We start from the raw sequence: 7,277 nt of genomic DNA, 5'->3' as shown, positions 1-7,277 counted from the left end.
ATATATTTAGCCAAAGTATACAACCAATACATAAACATCACAAAAAATTATTGTTTTACATGACAAAAATGTAAATTATTTATTTACAAATTTAAATATTTGCAATTATTACTCTACTAAAAATAATGACTCTGTTTACTTACTTTTATTTAACTACATTTTTTGTGTAAAGCGTCTTTGAGTATTTTGAAAAGCACTAAACAAATAAAATGTGTTATTATATTATTATTATTATTATGTTATTATATATATATATAATATATTATATATAGTATATATATTATACATATTATTATTATGATTATGATGATGATTATTATTATTATGAATTGTCATATATTGGATTAAACTGGGCATGTGCATGTATTAAAATTTCTGTGCGGTCTGTATTTCTATGGGAAAGTTGCATGCATGAGTTATTATAAAATGCACTTCTGCCACCTTGTGGCCGTTTTTCTGGCTTAAAACTGCACCGAACATGCTCTCTTCTATTGTGGAGTTGCATCATCGCCTATTTTTGCCTCTCATGCAATATCATACAAACATTTTCTGAAGAAAACTGGCTGTATTTACCCAACTGGCTTGCTGTCTCAATTGTTTTCATATCTTTCACCATCTTTAGTTTCCTGTTTTATTGAATATATTGCTTCCCGTATCTTCCAATAGAGGCCAGATTTGCTGGAAGCCCCACAGATACTCAAAAATATATTTTAAAGAATTCCCAGACTGCACCAAGGGAGTTTTTTTGTACTATGAAAAAAAGAGTTAGGGTACTGTTAACCTATCATTAACCCTCCCGTGTAGCAATGCTACAGTGTGAATATGTTGCTTGGTAACTAACTTTCAAGTGCTCTGAACGGCCCCCACCAATATTACACGGAGGGAGAACCTAAAATAGAGGGAACAAAATAGGAGGAAGCGGGTGGCTGCTTGTATATAAGCGAGAAACCTCGAGGCTCCGGTAGAATTTTTTTTTTTTAACCAAGAAAAAAATACCCTTTCTTTGCTCGCCTTTTGGGTGCCCTTGACAGCAGATTGAATGGCAGAGATTGATTGTTGGCTGGCTGCCTTTCATGCAGATAATGCATTTTGATGGAGGCAAGTTTTTTTTTTTTTTTGATGTGTTGGGGCGACAATGGACGACTCAAAGGCAGCCGCGGTGCCGCTGCTGCTTCTGCTTGGAGAAAAGCTGTCCTCACTGATAACTTCATCGCCGCATGTGGTCCGACGTGGGCTAAATTCAGGAAGGGGGATTAAACAACAAGGAAAAAAAAAACTGCTCGGTCAGAGCTGCAGTGGTTGGCCCCCCTGTCGAGCCGTTGGGCGCTGCGAGCCGAGCTTGAAAGCCTGTGATGTAGCGTGGGTATTGTTAGGCTCACATCTAAAATGACACTGGCTGAAAATGCCTTTCTAGTGGGATTAGCGGCCTGTTGCTTTTGTAATTGATGAAAGTCCGCTTCCCCTGGCTCTCGCCGCCCTAAATGCTATCATTTGAAGCCCATCTGATAGTGGACCCTCGTTTGTTTGCTTCCATCTCCGCGCTAATTCAAAGTAAATGTGATTTTGCTTCAAGTCCAAAATTGCCTGGAGGGCGCGGGCGCAAGGGTTTCACAGAGATTATGTTTCCTTCGAGTACGGAACACCAACCACCACGAGCACTCAAGGCAATCTCCGCTTGAGCAATATTTCTTGACTTTGGCAGGCCGCAACATTAGGTACACCGTACCCTGTTCAAGTCAACAACTCAAGTCCCGGTCCACCAGACATGAAATAACACCCCTATAGTCATCTTTACACTACTAGAAGATAGATTTGCGCATGTATGTAAGCTTTATTTGTGAAATCGGACAAAAACCAGGGCAGTTTTTCCCTTAAGAATTCAATTTATCGATTCAGACACCCAAAAATATCAACAAAAAATATGTTTAATGGAGAATAATTATAGTTTTGCATGCAGAAAACACTGCAAAATAATGACAATGACAAACAGACAAACATGTATACCATTGTTAGAGCCCTCTAGACATGAAATAACACCCCTATAGTCATTTTTACACTACTAGAAGTAAGATTTGCACATGTGTGTAAGCTTTATTTGTGAAATCTGACAAAAACCAGGGCAGTTTTTCCCTTAAGAATTCAATTTATCGATTCAGACACCCCAAAATATCAACAAAAAATATGTTTAATGGAGAATAATTATAGTTTTGCATGCAGAAAACACTGCAAAATAATGACAGTGACAAACAGACAAACATGTATACCTAACAAATATACAAATATTTACCAATATTTAAAATGTTACATTTAAGTTTAAGTTTAAAATTAAAAAAAAACATACATTTCAAAGTTTTCCTATGCATTTAGTTTGAGCAAAATATTTCATTCAAGGACAAGCAGCATGAAAAAAAATGGATGAATGGTGCTGCAATTCTGCCTCCATCCATCTCACAGAGCCAGAGGGTCCAAGAGCTCAAAGGGGGGCAAACGTCAATACAGCACCCCCTTTTCTCATTCCATTAGTTTGCTCTACTTTCAACTTCTTTTGCTGTTTTTAAAATGTTTTGCTAAATTGTACAAAGTGCCACAGAATAATCAAAAGCAAGCTGCAGGCCAAAAATGTCCCTCGAGCTGCACTTTGGACACCCCTGCCATATAGAATCATGAAAAGCAAAATATCCTGTTATTAAATGTACACAAGTGTAAAAAGAAGCTAACCACTGCTAATATTAAGATGTGAAAACATTTAAACGCTTACCTTAAAAAGATCCTGGTGGACCCAGAATCATCAATCAGGGTCTCTGCTTTGGTATACCCATTTTTTTTTGTCTTTTTGTGTGACTTTGGGGGCAAAACTACAAAAAGTGCATGTTATTGTTGTCAAGGTGCACATATTGGATGCCATCTTGGATGATAAACAATGCAAAGCAACTCGTCTTACACGTGGAGGTGTAATTCTTCGTCTTCCAGTTCCATTCACACCTTGAATCAACCTGCCAGCCTTTTTCATTATAATCCCTTTTTCTGCTGTTGTCACAACGGAGGTGAAAAACTGAGGATTTCAGCCAATTAGCTCGCAGCCATATGTTTATTTTCATGCAGTGTTAGCATTGTCTTTTCAAAGCAGGGTTGAGTTTGGACTATTGTGTTTAGTTACCGTGCATCTATTTATTTTTGGCGGCCTACCTGTAACCGCATCGTAACTCGTGGCCGTGCATTAAAACTGAACGCCAGGAAGTGTTTAAAGCGTCATGCATGTACGTCGGAATTAAATGCAAGCAGTCACGGAACGCAAAGTACTCATCACCACAGTGATAGCAATACAGCCGTCCCTCATTTATTGTTGCTAATTGGTTTTGAATTTCTGTAATTTAATAATTCAATACTATACGTATCACGGAATATTTTCATACAGCATACAAAACTTGTTTATGACTTATTTTTTACCGTTATTAAAACCCCGTAGATATGAACAACACCCTTACAGTCACCTTTACACTCCTATTATTTTTGTTTATACACATTGCACAACACTAATGATCAGGCTATTGCCGTAGGACATGAAAGATGGCCGCCACTCATAGCATATTGCATGCTACTGAGCTAACTAGTTAGCCTCCAATTTATTTGTTTTAAAGTTAAGAAAGTGTTTCAAACAGAGTGAGGAAGTAGGACAAATTAAGAAGCCAAAAATGTACCACTTCCACACGGACTGAGGATAACACGTAACAATTGATCATTACTAACACCCAAGGACCAGAAGACTAAATATGACTTAGCTTTCAATATAAATATAATAATTTTTGTACTAATAATTGGCAATAATAGTCAACAACAAAACAGCGATAATTTGATGATGTAACAAGAGACAACAGACAGCTTGGAGAGACTTTTCCGTCATAAACACTTTCACCTTCTTGGTAAAATGCATCAAGGGGCCATTTGTGGGCTGTAGCTTTTTTTTAACGGGCCCCTACCACATTGTAGTAACTCAAAATACCTTAAAAAAGTTGTCTGAATATAAGAAATTCAACATTCATTTAAATAAAATGACAAAATCAGCCTAATTGAGCTGAAAAAACAGCAACAATTGTAGAATAGAGCGAGAAAAAACCCCATTAAGTAACCATTATTTGTAATTATTCATTCATTAATTTTCTACTGCTTTTTCCTCACGAGGGTCGCCGGGCGGGGGGGATGGGCTGGAGCCTATCCCAGCTGTCTTCGGGGGAGAGGCGGGGTACACCCTGGACTGGTCGCCAGCCAATCACAGGGCTATTTGTAATTTTTTTTATAGTTATTTTTAAATTGCCTTTGTCATTTTTTGAAACATTTTTCAATGGCTCATTAAGCTGCAACACAGCTTTTTAATGTCATTGGCTTTCTTCTTATTATTTTTATCACCTATGCAATCTCTTGAAACATTAAAACACATAATTAAATGTCCATTTTGGAGGAATTTATTATTAAAATGACAAACAAAATGATAACTGTAGACCACAAAAGTATATTGTACTTACAACTGTGCAATGTATATATACCACGGAGGAAGCAAATTCATATATTGCTCAAATTTACTTTGAAATAAAAATAAATAAACAAGTTATGCATAGGTTGTATGTTACATATTTAATCTAAAGCCACTTTTGACCCAATTTTGGGTCTTGGCCCACCATGTAGATATAATGTTATAGGAGTATACATAGTCAGTGAAGTGTTTTTTCCCCCAATGTAAAAAAACACTTAAATAGCATTTTAGACTTTATTTTACTTTTTTAAACCTTACTTTATATATCTTTATTTTTTTATATTTATTATTATCATTTTTTAAATCTTATCCTAACTAAAAATAATATAAATGTGCCAAGTAATTAAAAATATAATCTAATATAATTATTTGTCTGGCTAATTATTTTAAATAAACTTTTAGTTTCACGTATTGCTCAATTTTACTTTGAAATAAAAATAAAAAAACAAGTTATGCATAGGTTGTATATTACATATTTAATTTAATGTCACTTTTGACCCACCATGTAGACATAATGTTATATAGTACTAATACTAAACACTTAAATAGCATTTTAAACTTTATTTTACTTTTTTTAAACCTTACTTTATCATATTCATATTTTTTACATTTATTATTATTATTATTAATATTATTATTTTAGTTATCTTATCCTAACTAAAAATAATATGAATGTGTCAAGTAATTAAAAATATAATCTAATATAATTATTTGTCTGGCTAATTATTTTAAATCAATTTTTATTTTAATAAAATATGTAATTAAACTTCATATTTGGTACAAAACGCACTCCTAGAATAAATCAACACTCTTCTGTCGCATTTGCTGCCTGTTTGAAGACACAAGCATCATTTTTGCACATTTTGTTGCAGCTGCAAGCATGTGACCCAGCAGGAGGTCTCATCATCATCGGAACCTCCTCCATCCTCCTCCATCCTCCCTCCCTCCCTCCCTTTCCCCGCATGCTCGGCCCACTCCGGTGCTGATAGGTTGGCCAGAGGCGGGCGGCGGGATGCGCACTTCATCAGCTGACAAGTGCACGTCGGTCCCGAGGAAGCAGCTGAGCTAGGCTGCTCGAACATCCTCCCATCCATCCTCCTCCCTGAAGAACATCCACGATTGCTGCCTGTGGACCTTCTCGTCCTTTCACCCCCTCCTTTCCCCGATCGACCCCCCCTGCTTCTGGAGAGTAACACTGGCTTCGGTGCCGAAGATTTAGAAAAGCCAGGAGGTGTGCTTTCCTTTCCGGACCGCTTCTACAAACGTGGGACTCAAACCAGGACCTCCGCGATGGAGCTAAGTGCGTGAATTGGCTGCGTTTGCGGGACAAAGTTTGGACCGTGGAAGTTTGACACGCAAGCTTCAAGCAGGTGAGTTTGACATTTAGGATTTTTTTTCTCTTCTTTTATTGGATGAGTCTCTCGTTCCGTAAACGATCTTCGCGCAGTGTCCGTCGAATGCCACGGTGGGTGCTGTGGGTCCACTCATAAGCCGGCGTGGACCTCCTTTTTCTTGCTTTCTTACATTTATTTTATTAAAACTGATGACTTTTATGCATAAATGCGGCAAAGTTGTGCTTGTTCTGCAAAGAAGTTTATATTTAGGCGAATACATTAATATCATTTGGCATTATTATTTATTACATTTCATTTATCATAACGTATTTCATGGTTGTTGTGCAGAAAGTTGTGAAAATGTGATATGGTTAAGGACTCATTTGCTGCTTGATGATATGATGATATGAAGAATATTCTAAAATCTAAAAACGCACTTATGATGTTAATTTAATATTAAATGTAGTCAATACCCACTAAAGTTTAACTAAGTTCCAAGGTGGAAGAGGTAATTATGAAAATAAAATTGTAGCATCGAGCACTGTCATATATCATATCATATCATCATATTATCATATTATCAATACAAGAAACTGATAATAGCTACAATGACCATTTGGATCATATTTATCAACATTATACACTCAAAGAAGAAACAATGTCGACTAATTCAACGCTATTTAATACTAATAAACATAAAAAACAATATAGTTTTGTACTTACTCGTTGTATGAAGTCAAAAGGCACCAAAACCCCCAAAAAGTCTACGCCACCGCAGCTGTGCTGGCAGATACGGCTATTGTTTACAAGAATGTCTTGTATTTGTATTTGGTACCTTTTGCTTTATCTTTGGCTTTTTTAAAAATCATTTATTACCAAAAAGAAAATGCCAAATGACTTAAGTTGATGCTGGTTTTGTTTTTTGCAGTGGTTGACTTCTTTTTACGCTTGTATGACGGTTAAGAATGTTTTTTGTTGTCGTGCCTGTGTCTTTTAAGGAATACCTGAGTGTTTTATTGTTTTTATATATTTACAGTTAGCCGTGCTTAACTTCTTTTTACACTTGTATGAGAGTTAAGAAAGGAATCAAGTTCAAACTTTAGAGGTTTTATTGATTTTATGTATTATCATTAACAGTACTTAAGTTGTCCACTTAACAGTACTTAAAACTTGAAGTTGTTTTTATTGATTATTTGTTTATTATACTAAGTTAAAATTCACACTTTAGAGGTTTTATTGATTTTATGTATTACCATTAAAAGTACTTAAGTTGTCTACTTAACAGAACTTAAAACTGAAGTTGTTTTATTGATTATTTGTTTACTATACTAAGTTAAAATTCACACTTTGGAGGTTTTATTGATTTTATGTATTACCATTAAAAGTACTTAAGTTGTCTACTTAACAGAACTTAA

The 7,277-nt window shown here is 35.6% G+C and overlaps 1 protein-coding gene across 4 annotated transcripts in view; it reads left to right on the top strand.

Moving 5' to 3' along the window:
- The first annotated feature begins 5,537 nt into the window (after positions 1–5,537).
- Positions 5,538–7,277, top strand: part of si:dkey-237h12.3 (teneurin-3) — a 210,151-nt gene continuing 208,411 nt past the window's right edge. For all 4 annotated transcript variants that reach the window (XM_058058091.1, XM_058058082.1, XM_058058074.1 and 1 more), the window contains exon 1: positions 5,538–5,898. The gene's annotated coding sequence lies outside the window, so the exon portion shown is untranslated. The remainder of the gene's footprint in view (positions 5,899–7,277) is intronic.

This window comes from Doryrhamphus excisus, chromosome 2 (assembly GCF_030265055.1).
Source record: "Doryrhamphus excisus isolate RoL2022-K1 chromosome 2, RoL_Dexc_1.0, whole genome shotgun sequence".
Taxonomy (NCBI): domain Eukaryota; kingdom Metazoa; phylum Chordata; class Actinopteri; order Syngnathiformes; family Syngnathidae; genus Doryrhamphus; species Doryrhamphus excisus.
The sequence above is the reverse complement of the archived record's forward strand: the minus strand, read 5'-3'. Positions and strand labels throughout refer to the sequence as shown.